Here is a 13,225-nt window from a genome sequence, read left to right as displayed (position 1 = left end):
TTCAAACTCAGTCTCTGGAGTACTCCACATTTTTCCAGAGTTACAGTGTTTCTTTATGGCAAAGATTCTCATTGAGAGGGCTTGAGATGGAAGGAAAACCATGTTAAAATATCTGTGTGTGTGAATTTAAAAACTGCCCCAATGCATACACGTGTAGTAAAGTAATGATGAAAAGCAAGAAAGTGATAAATAGCTCAAGATATTTCTTACTTCCTCAAGAGAAGAAAGAGAATGAGATCAGAAAGACCTTCAAAAGGCATTCGAAGACTTGGTGATATTTAATTTTTTAAGCTGAGTGGTGGATAGAGGAGGGTTCATTATATTATTTTTTATCCCCTATGTAGACATTATACATATTCTTTGTATGTGTGAAATATTTCCTAATACTGGAGTATATTTGATGTGCCTCCTCAGAAGGTGTATCCACCCCATCTCCAGTTATGAATCACTGGATTAATAAATGATGATAAAACAATAGAAGAACTTGGGGTGCCTGGGTGGCTCAGTTGGTTAAGTGTCCCACTTTGGCTCAGGTCATAATCTCAGGGATCATGAGTTCGAGCCCCGTGTCTGGCTCTGTACTGACAGCTCAGAGCCTGGAGCCCACTTCAGATTCTGTGTCTCCCTCTCTCTCTCCCCCTCCCCTGCTCATGCTCTGTCTCTCTCTCTCTCTGTCTCTGTCTCTCTCCTTCAAAAATAAATAAACATTAAAAAAAATTTTAAATAGAAGACCTTGAAGAATTATCAGTAGTATCCATGACACAGAGTTTACAAAATAAATAAATAAATAAATAAAAGATGATGAAGATAGGGTATAAGTACTTCCATTAAAGCAAATGAAGAAATACTTTTTAGTCACTCCTTTATTCCCCCAGCACCTTACTGCCACACACAAAGGCATAGACTTCCCAATTAGTATTTATAATTGTAATGGGGGGAAATGCCATTCAAAACAACACCAAATGAAATATTTTATATCTACTATAGGAAAAAGAGTATAAATTCTACATGAAAAAATGTAAACCAATTTACTGAACAACGTTTAAGAAGTCTGAAAAACTCCATGAGCTTCACTGGAAATGTTCAGTTTTATAAAGAGGTAGAGTCTGTCCCAAATGATGAAATAAATTGAATAAAATATGAACAAAAATCCTAAAGGATTTCTATGGAATGTACAAAATGGATTCTGTTTAAAATATAGAATAGCCAAAAGTGTTGGAAAAATAAAAATGACAAGAACTTGATGTGCTAGATATCAAAATATTCTATAAAGTTACAGTAATTAAAATATTGTGATATTGATAGCCAGAGTAGACAAATAGATGGATGGAAAAAGACAAGTCTTGGAACAGATTCATGATTATTTGGGAATTTATCACATAATAGAGGACCATCACCAGCAGAGACAGACTAGAATGTTCAATAAATGAAGGTACTACTATTAAAAAATAATATACTTATATTCCTAAAACATCACTATATACAAAAATAAAATCCAGCTGCATTAAAGAATCAAGTGCAGAAAAATAAAATTATAAAAGTATTAGAAAAAATATATAGGGGTATATCTTCATATTTGATATGTAATGTCATAAGCAGAATACCAAATCCACTGGCCATAATAGAAACACTGACAGATTTAAATATCTATAATTTTTAAAACTTCTATATATTAATGACATCATTTGCAAGGTTTAATGATGAGGTAAACTTAGAGAGAAAATATTTGTAATATGTACAAAAGACATTCAAGTTTTAAATTGTAACAAATTTCTAAAAATTGATCAAAGAAAAAAGAATAGCCTAGTAGAATAAATGGGCAAATGGTATTTATAAAAGCAATTCACAGAAGAAATATAAATGGCTGGTAAACCATGAAGTATTGGGCATGGAAATGCAAATTCAAACAATGAGATGACATTTTAAAATCTATCAGATTGTCAAAAATGTAAAAACATTGATAATATCCCATCTGGGTTAGAGTATGGAAGAAAGGGACCCATCACACACTATTGATAGAAGTATGGAACAGGGACCGTGTTTATACAGGGCACTGAGTGGTGTCCATCAATGGGTCACCCTCTGACTCAACAATTTCACAGTTAAAAATATAGCTGACACAAATCCTTACACCATGCATAACACCACATGTTCAGGATCATTTACTGCAGCAGTGCTGGCAATAACTAAATTTGGGGAAATTTCAATGTCTGTTGGGGTGACGCTGTAAGAAATTAATAATGGTGTATTTCTACTATGAAATGGCATGCAGCCCTTTACAAGAATGAGGCAGTTCTACATGTACAGAAGGAGGAAGAGACCAAAGACCTATTTTTTCTTTCTTTTTATTTTTAATGTTTATTTATTTATTTATTTATTTAAATATGAAATTTATTGTCAAATTTGTTTCCATACAACACCCAGTGCTCATCCCAACAGGTGCCCTCCTCAACACCCATCACTCCCTACCCCTCCCTCCCCCCCATAAACCCTCAGTTTGTTCTCAGTTTTTAGGAGTCTCTTATGTTTTGGCTCCCTCCCTCTCTAACCATTTTTTTTCCTTCCCCTCCCCCATGGTCTTCTGTTAAGTTTCTCAGGATCCACATAGGAGTGAAAATATATGGAATCTGTCCTTCTCCATATGACTTATTTCACTTAGCATAACACTCTCCAGTTCCATCCATGTTGCTACAAAAGGCCAGATTTCATTCTTTCTCGTTGGCACATAGTATTCCATTGTGTATATAAACCACAATTTCTTCATCCATTCGTCAGTTGATGGACATTTAGGCTCTTTCCATAATTTGGCTATTGTTGAAAGTGCTGCTATAAACATTGGGGTACAAGTGCCCCTATGCATCAGCACTCCTGTATCCCTTGGGGAAATTCCTAGCAGTGCTACTACTGCTGCTGCCAAAGACCTATTCTTAAATACAAACAATACAGCCTCAAAACAATACATTTATTACGACCCATTTATCTAAGTGCAAAATATATATACCTATTGCAAAACAAAGAACTAGAATGATCCTCACCAATCTATTACTCTGGCGAGAGAAATGAGATTGGGGGTGAGATGGCAAGACAGGCTTTGCAATGAAAAACTTTCAATAATCCATAGTTCTGTTGGATTTGACATTTTTATTTATTTGTTTATTTTTATGTTTAATGTTTGTTTACTTTTTGAGAGAGACAGAGAGGCAGAGACAGAGACACAGAATCTGCAGGCTCCAGGCTCTGAGCTGTCAGCACAGAGCCCATCATGGGGCTTGAACTCGCGAACCATGCATGAGATCATGACCTGAGACGAAAATGGATGCTCAACCGACTGAACTATGCAGGCACCCCAAGGACTTGACATTTTTAAAAGATTATATTTAAAAAATTGAAGGGGCACCTGGGTGGCTCAGTTGGTTAAGTGTCCAACTCTCGGTTTCAGCTCAGGCCATGATCTCATGATTTTGTGAGTTTGAGCCCCACATTGGGATCTGTGCTGACAGTGTGGAGCCTGCTTGGGATTCTGTCTCTCCCCTCGCTCTCTGCCCCTCCCTTGCTGTCCCATTCTCTCTCAAAATAAATAAATAAACTTAAAAAATTTAGAAAAAAATGAAGAACAAGGGATGCCTGGGTGGCTCAGTCAGTTGAACATCCCACTCCTGATTTTAGCTCAGGTCATGATCCCAGGTTTGTGAGATAGAGCCCTGAGTTGGACTCCATGCTCATCATGGAGCCTGTTTAGGGATCTCTCCCTCTCTCTCTGCCCCTCCCCAACTCACATGCTTGCACACACACACTAAAATAAAATAAATTAAAATTTTTTTGAAGAACAGCAAATCCAGAATTATGCCATTTTAGGTTTTAAAAGGCAAATACCTAAACACATATACAGGATTCTTCATTTTGCATGATAGTGCGGGGCCATAAAAATGTGTGATCTGAAACCATGCAAAGCAATCTTAAGAATCAATGGAGAAGACACATTAAACTTTCCTGGATCTTGAAGAGGGACTTAGCCATTTTTCCTCAATATACTTCTGGGTTATTGAATACTTGACAATGATCCTTGGAATGTTAAAAAGAAGAAAAACACATGCAGAAAAAGAAAAAGTCATCTGAAAAAAATACAATTGTTTTTCTAAAAAGATATGGAAAGTGTATATAAATAGAAATATTCCATTAGATTGTTTTTAAATTGTCTTTATTAGATTTTTTAAAATTATGAAGTAATACATATCTTTAATAAGTGAAACAAGCCAAAGACAATAAGGAAAATGTTAATATTTCTGGATTTTATTTTGTTTCATTTGTTTCTGATTTATGTCATTTCTATGCCAACTGTTAAAGCATTTTGAAGTAAATTGTAATAATCTGGTGAAGCAAAACACTCTCCCCACACCATTTCTTTTTAAATAAAATATTCTGGAGTATTCTCAGACTTTATTTTGTCATATTACCTGTAAAACATATTTGTTCCATTCTAAGATATACCACTGAAATTCCATTTACAACTGCATTTTGTTTTTGTTATTATTGTACAGCTTTGTGTTTATATCTCAAAACATGGTGTGTCCCTCCAATGTTGTTTTAATTCCTTTAACAAAGTTAGAAAATTTTTTTCAATAGGTATCATATCCCTTTTGCTAGACTTACTCCTGTAAATATTGTCGAATTATTGTCACTGACATGAATAGGATCTTTCCATTTTAATTTCTAACTAAATTTGTTAGTACAGAGAAATGCTATTTATTTCTACAGATTTACTTTGTATCCAGCAGGCTTATTAGATATTCTTATCAATACCAGTTTTTTAATTAGTTTCTTAGGTTTTCAAGATATCCAATCCATTACAAGTGCATATAAAGATAATTTTACCTTTATTTCTGATGTTTATATTTTAAATCAATTTTTGTTTATCTTAGTAATAAAAGCACATAGTTTAAAAAATCAAATAATATACTAGAAGATTTATAATTAAAAATAGCAGTTCCTTGCCACACTCACTTTTGATTCTGAATCTTCAGATGCAACTGCTTTTATTTATTTTAGCTATTTCTTCTGACATTTTTATAGTATTTATAATTCCAAATGTCATGCTTATATTTGTATCTTTATTCTTATTTTTTGGTTTAGAAACTATTGACTTCCTATAATGGAAAATAAGTATTTACTGTCTTATACCACCCCTCACCCACAAGTGTATTCCCCATTCTCTGAATACAGTTTTGTCACAATAAGCCATTTTTTTCATATTCATGTAGTCGTATTATCTATAGTAAATATTACTTATAATATCTATATCTACATCTAATTGTATATATTATCAATAGCACAGCCACACACATAATGGCAAGGACTGTCTTTCCCTTACTGTACAACTTTTCTTTTCCCTGAAGTTATTAATGGCTTTTGTTTTTTATTTGTTTCTTTGTTTTGCATGTGTGTGCACATGTGTTCTTATTATCTTGTTTTGCTTAGTTATTCATTAGCATTTCTCTGGATACATTCTCTCAATACATTTGAACAGATCCAATCATCTATTGATTTTGTTTCTTTTTTGGAGATCTCTTTTCTGTGGCCCTCTACCTTCCTGCTTTGAATGGGACCAGCTGCTCTGATAGCCAGCAACATAGCTATTATTCTGGACTTACATTCATATTAGCTTTTCACAACAGTCCTTTGCTTCTCAAGTGTGTTTCCTGTGTTTCATTTATTTCAGTTTTTTCATTGTCTTTCTCTTTCCTGCTTTACTCCCTACTGTAAGCCAGATAGAAGATAGATTTTGAGGAAGAAGTAATTTCCACATGCCAGAGAAGTTTTTCAGTGAAGAAAGAAACATGAACCATTAAAAAAAGGCAGAAGAGAAATAGTAAGGTGAAAAAGAGAAAAAAAAATGTGTCACCTGAGAGAAGGAGATAATATGTAGAAGGTTCCCAGAGATTACACATGGAGGAGCTGAGTTTGGAGAGGGAAGTCTTCCCACAACAATCAGCAGGAGGAATTGAAAGATAGATTCTGTTTCTAGGAATTTGGCAGACTAGATTATTTGGGCCAACTCTCCTGCTGAGAAAAATTAAAAATGCTGGATAGAAAAGAAGCATTTTTTTAAGCATCCAAAGCCTGGTTAAATATTAGATTTATTATATTTGCTTTTCGACAGTCAAAAGAGGTCAACCAGTAGTAATTTCACATGTTTCAACCCTAATAGTAAAGACTTAGGACAAAGACATAATGGAAAGAGGAAACTCCAGAGAGGTAAGAGAAATACTGGAGTTACTTTTTCTCTGAGGGCATTTATTGATTGAGCCAAACTTGAACTCTGATTTGAGTTTAGATGGCGAGAGGGCAAACATCAAAAGTGAACAGTATAATAGGAGACTTTCCCCACATTAGGCTAAGAACCTGAAAAGCTATACTCTCACAATAAAGATGAATCGGGGAGCTAAATGAGAGTTGCTGAGTCACTAAGCAGAGTGTGGGAGGGACTACCCCACTCCAGAACTTGCAATCTTAAGTAGGGCGTTATGGAGATTTGCATCCCAAGTTCACATTTTTAGGGTAGTCTAGAAGTAATCTCAGTTGCCAGTTTAGTTTAAAGTGGTCATTAGCTGGTAGTCATCCCAGACAACTAGCAGAAACAAATGTAAATCCTGAAGAAAAGCACTTCATCCCACAAATACTTTTTCAAGAACAATGAGCAACGTACAATAAAAAATAACCAAGTATATAAGGAAAGAGACAGCAGGAGGGAGAGCCAATAGAAACAATGGGTAGCAGAAACAGCCCTCAAAAAGAGTCAGCTATTAGATTGTAAGACACAGAGCACAAAATAATAAGACTTGGGATGTTTAAAGATATTGAAAGCTTAGACATATCTGCAGAGAATAGGAAACTATAAAAAGTAATAAAGAAGACTTGAAATAGAACCAAATAGAACTTCTAGGAATAATTTAAAAGGAATAATCAAAATTCAAAACTCATACTTCTTTTACTTCCATTTTTTATTGTGGTAAAATAAGACATAATATTTACCATTTTAACAAATTTGAAGTATATAATTCAGTGGTATTAAGTACATTCATATTGTTGTGTAGCCATCACCACCATCCATCTCCAGAACTTTTCCATCTTCCTGAACTAAAATTCTGTATTCTTTAAACACTGTCTCCTCATTCCCCCCCTCCCTCAGTTCCTGGCAGCCATCATTCTGCTTTGTGTCTGCATAAATTTGATGACTCTATGTACCTTGTATGGGTGAAATCAAATGGTATTTTCCATTTTGTGTATGGTTTATTTCACTTAGCATAATGCTTTTAAGTTTCATCCATGTTTTAGTGTATATCACCATTTATTTCCTTTTTAAGAAAAGGAATATACACATAGCATAAAATTCACCATCTTACCCATTTTTTAAGTGTACAGTTCAGTGGTACTAAATTCGTGTGCAACCATTCTTGTGCAACCATCACCACCGATCGCAAAGTCTCTTTCCATCATATAAAACTGAACCTCTGTACCTACTAAACAATTCCCCATTCTCCTGTCCCCCCTCAACTCCAGTAACCACCATTCTGCCTTCTGTCTCCATCAATTTAACTACTGAAGTACCTCATATAAGTGGAATCATACAGTATCTGTCTTTTTGTGACTGACTTATTTCACTAAGTATATTAGCCTCAAGATTCATCCATGTTGTCACACATTGCAAAATATCCTTCTTTGCTGAGGCTGGATAATATTTTAGTGTATGTATACACCACATTTTGCTTATTCATCTGATTACAGACACTTGGGTTGCTTCAACATTTTATCTATTGTGAGTAATGCTGCTATGAACATGGATGTACAATTTGGTCTTTGAGGCCCTGCTTTCAACTCTTTTAGGTATATGCCCAGAAGATGAATTGCTGAATCATATGCTAATTCCATTTTTAATTTTTTGAGGAACGATTATACTATTTGCACAGCAACTGTACCATTTTACAGTCTTACTAACAGTGCACAAGGGGTTCCAATTTCACATCACCAGCACTTGTTTTCTGTTCTTTTAATAGTAGCCATCCTAATGGATGTAAGGTGATATCTCATTTTAGTTTTGATTTACATGTCCTTAATGATTGGTGATACTGAGTACTTTTCATGTGACTTTTTGGCCATTGGTGTATTTTTAAAAAGTTTTTATTTAAATTCCCATTAGTTAGAGGTGCCTGGGTGGCTCAGTCAGTTAGGCATCTGACTTTGGCTCAGGTCATGATCTCACAGTTTATAAGTTTGAGCCCGCATCAGGCTCTCTGCTGTCAGCACAGAGCCCACTTCAGATCCTCTATCCCTCTCTCTCTCTCTCTCTCTCTCTGCCCCTCCCCTGCTTTCTCTCTCTCTTTCTCAAAAATAAATAAACATTAAAAAAAATCAAATTCCCATTAATTAACATACAGTGCAATATTAATTTCAGGTGTATGACATAGTGATTCAACATTTCCATACAACACCTGGTGCTCATCACAAATGCACTCCTTAATCCCAATCCCCTATTTTTAAAATTTATTATTTTTCATTTAAATTCCAGTTAGTTAACATAAAGTGTAATTTTAGTGATGAATGGATAAAGAAGATGTCACACACACACACACACACACACACACACACACACTGGAGTATTACTCTGCCATAAAAAAGAATGAAATCTTGCCATTTGCCATGACATGGATAGAGTTAGAGTATTATATTAAGCCAAATAAGTCAGTCAGACAGACAAATACCATATGATTTCACTCATATGTGGAATTTAAGAAACAAAATAAATGAGCAAAAAGAAAAAAAATAGAGAGAGGCAAACCAAGAAAGAGACTCTTAATTATAGAGAACAAACTAATTGTTACCAGAGGGTAAAAGGGTAGAAGCATGGGGGAAATAGGTGATGGGGATTAAGGAGTGGACTGTTGTGATGAGAATCCTGTGTTGATCACTGTATTATACACATTAGTCTATCTTTGGTGAATTGTCTATTTAAGCATCCAGCTTCATGGTTTTTTTTTTGTGTTTTTGTTTTTGTTTTTGTTTGCATGTACATATAGTTTTCCCACCATCATTTGTTAAAAAGATTGCCATTTTCCCATTAATTAATCTTGGCAATCCTAGCAGTAGTCATTTGACAATATGTGAAAGGGTTTATTTCTGGGCTCTTTATTTTATTCTATTTGTCTATGTCTGCTTGATGTTGATACCACACTGTTTTGATTACTAGAGAGTTTAGTAATTTTTGAAATTAGAACGTGTGAGTCCTATGGTTTTGTTCTTCTTTTCAGAGGTTGTTTTGGCTTTTCAGGGTCCCTTGAGAATCTACATGAATTTTAAGATAAGTGTGTCTATTTTTGCAAAATATCATTGGGATTTTGCTAAGGATAACATTGAATCTGTAGATTTTAGTACTGACATTTTAACAATATTAATTCTTCTCATTCATGATGTGTTTCCATTTATTTATGCATCCTTGATTTCTTTTGGCAATGTTTTGTAATTTTTACTGTATGAGTTTTTCAACTCCTTGGTAAATACCTGAATATTTTATTCTTTATGATACCATTGTAAATGGAACTGTTTTTATAATTTCCTTCTCAGATTATACATCATTCATGTATGCAAATGTAAGTAAGTTTTTGTGTATTGATTTTGTATCTTGCTACTTTGTTAAATTCATTTATTATTTCTCACAGTTTTTGTGTGTATGTGTTTGGAATCTTTAGGCTTTTCTATATATAAGATCATATCACCTACCAACAGAAATAATCTTACTTTTCCTTTTCCAATTTGGATGCCCTTTATTTCTTTTTTCTTGCATAATTACTCTTCCAGTATTATTGAACTGAAGTAGTGACAGCAAGCACCCTTGCTTTGTTCCTGATCTTAGAGCAAAAGTTTTCAGTCTTTCACCATTGAGTATGATGTTTGCTGTGGGGTTTTCACATACAGCTTTTATAACATGGAAGTGGTTTCCTTCTACTCCTAGTTTTCTGAGTGTTTTTATAATGAAAGCATGTTGAATTCTATCCAATGCTTTTTTTATACAATTGAAATAATTACGTGGTTTTTTTCCCCTTCATTCTGTTGATGTGACATATTATACTCATTAATTTTTGTATGTCTAACTGTCCTTGAATTCCAGGAATATATTTCACTTGGTCATGGTGTATAATTCTTGTAATATGTGGATGAATTCTGTTTACTAGTATTTTGTTGTGGATTTTTGAATCATTTTTAAAAAGGGATGATCATCTGTAGTTTTCTTGGAGTATCTTTTTCTGGCAATGGTATCAAGTAATGCTGGCCTCATAGAATCAGTTTGGAAGTATTCCTTTATCTTAAATTATTTTGGAAAAGTTTGAGAAGCATTGGTATTAGTTTTTCTTTGAATGTTTGGTAGAATTCACCAGTGAAGTCATCAGGTCCATGGCTTTTCTTTGTTGGGAGATTTTTATTATTTATTGAATATCCTGACTAGTTATAGATCTATTCCAATTTTCTAGTTCTTCCTGATTTAGTCTTGGTTTGTTTTGTATTTCTAGGAATTTGCCCATTACATTTAGTTTATCCAGTTTGTTGGCATACAGTTATTCATAGTACTTTCCTGTAATCATTTTTTATTTCTATAGAAACAGTAGTAATGTCTCCACTTTCATTTCTGATTTTAGTAATTTGAGTCACTTTTTTAATTAGTCCATCTAGCTAAAGGTTTGTCAATTTTGTTGATCTCTTTTTAAGAACCAACTTTTGGGGGGCACCTGGGTGGCTTGGTCGGTTGAGCATCTGACTTCGGCTCAGGTCTTGATCTCGTGGTCCATGAGTTCGAGCCCTGCTTCGGGCTCTGTGATGACAGCTCAGAGCCTGGAGCCTGCTTCTGATTCTGTGTCTCCCTGTCTCTGCTTCTCCCCTGCTTTCACTATCTCTCTCTCTCTCTCTCAAAACATAAGACACATTAAAAAAAAAAGAATCAACTTTTGGTTTCATTGATTTTTCTCTATTGTTCTATCTCCATTTCATTTATCTCTTCTCTAATTTTCATTATTTCCTTCCTTCTTCTAGCTTTATGCTTAGCTTGTTCTTCTTTTTCTAGCTCCTTAAATTGTAAACTTAAGTTGTTGATTTGAGATCTTTCTTGTTTTTTAACGTGTTCTAGCTATAAATTTACACTGCCCTGCCATGTTTATATTGTCTGATCCGTTTTGGTATGTTTTATTTTCATTTTTGTTTTTCTCTAAGTATTTTTTTCTTAGGGTGGCTCAGTGGGTTAAGTGTCCAGCTCTTGATTTCAGATCAGGTCATGATCTTCCAGTGCATAACTTTGAGCCCCATGTCAGGCTCTGCACTGACAGCATGGAGCCTGCTTGGAATTCTCTCTCCCTCTCTCTATGCCTCTCTCTTGCTCATGTGTGCTCTCTCTAAATAAATAAATAAATAAACATTTGAAAAAACAGTGTGCTATTAAATTTCCAAAATTTTGTGAGTTTTTCAGTTTGCTTTTTGTTAATTTCACATTCTTCAAGAACATCTTTAAGATAGCTGCTTCATCTCATTGTGATGAAAGAAGATATACATTGTATATTTAAAATTACATCTTTTTAAAAATTTTATTGAGACTTAATTTGTGACCTAACATATGGTCTATCCTGGAAAATGTCCCCTGTGCACTTGAAAAGAATGTATGTATACACTGCTGTTATTGGATGGAGTGTTCTGCATATGTCTGTCAGATATAGTTAGGTTAATGTGTTAAGTTCTCTATTTCCTTACTTCTGCCGAGGTTTTCTATCCATTACTGTGAGTGCAATATTGAAGTCTCCAACTATTATTATAGAAATGTTCATTTCTCCCTTCAATTCTATCCATTTTTGCTTCACATATTTTGAGCGTCTGTTATTAGGTGCATAAATGTTTACAATTGTTATATCTATTTCTATATTGAGTTTTACTAACATATAGTGTCCCTTTCTGTGTCTTATAAACTTTTTTGACTTAAATTCTATTTTTTTCTATTAGTGTAGTCACCCTGCTCTTTTTTAGTTACTATTTGTAGGGAATATCTTTTTCTATCTTTTCACTTACAACCTGCTTGTAAATTTGGTTCTCAAGTGAGTCTCTTATAAATAGAATATAGTTGGATCATATGTTTTTATCCATGTTGCAATTTTTGCCTTTTGATTGGAGAGTTTAATCCATCTACATTTAAAGTAATTTCAGATAAAGAGGAATTTACTTCTGTCATTGTGCTATTTGTTTCCTGTATGCCTTATAGATTTTTGTCTCTAATTGCCTGTATTTACTATCTTCTTTTTGTTTAGTTAGGTTTTGTTGTTGTTGTTGTTTGTTTGGAGGTTTTCTTGGTAGTGAAATGTGTAAATTATTTTTTCATTTCCTTTTGTGTATATTCTATAGCTATTTTTTTTGTGATTACCATGGAGATTACATTTAACATTTAAAGTTATAATACTCCAGTTTGAATTTATATCAGCTTAACTTCAATAACATAAAAAAGAAATCTCTGTTCTTTACAGCTCTGTCCCCACATCTTTTGGTTGTTGATGTCACAAAATTACATCTTTATACATGTGTGTCCCAAATCATAAACTAATAATTTCAAATGCATTAGTCTTTTAAGTTATGTAGGAGATAAGATTTGAAATCATAAACAAAAGTTACAATAGCACCCCTTTTTACACACATAATTTTTTTTCTTTAAACATAATAGTCTCTTCAATCATGTAGAAAACAAAAAGTGCAGTTGCAAGCTATTGTTACAATAATATTTGGTTTTAGAATTTCCAGTGTATTTTCCTTTATTGAGATTTTTATTTCCCCATTCTGCTCAAGTTGCTATCTAGTGCCCTTTCATTTCACCTAGCAAAGAAGTCTTTGAGCATTTCTTGTAGCATAGATGTAGGGGGCACAAATTCTTTTGGCTTTTGTCTATCTGGGAATGTCTTAATTTCTCCCTCACTCTTAAAGGATACGTTTGCTGGATATAGTATTCTTGGTTGACATATTTTTTTTCTTTTAGCACTTTGAATATATTGGCCCACTGTGTTCTGTCCGCCAGCATTTCTTTTTCTTTTTTCTTTTCTTAAGAACTATTTTATTTTATTTCTTTATTTAATTTAATTTTTTTAAATTTACATACAAATTAGTTAGTATATAGTGCAACAATGATTTCAGGAGTAGATTCCTTAATGCCCCT

This window comes from Prionailurus bengalensis, chromosome B3 (genome assembly GCF_016509475.1).
Source record: "Prionailurus bengalensis isolate Pbe53 chromosome B3, Fcat_Pben_1.1_paternal_pri, whole genome shotgun sequence".
Taxonomy (NCBI): Eukaryota; Metazoa; Chordata; class Mammalia; order Carnivora; family Felidae; genus Prionailurus; species Prionailurus bengalensis.
The sequence above is the reverse complement of the archived record's forward strand: the minus strand, read 5'-3'. Positions refer to the sequence as shown.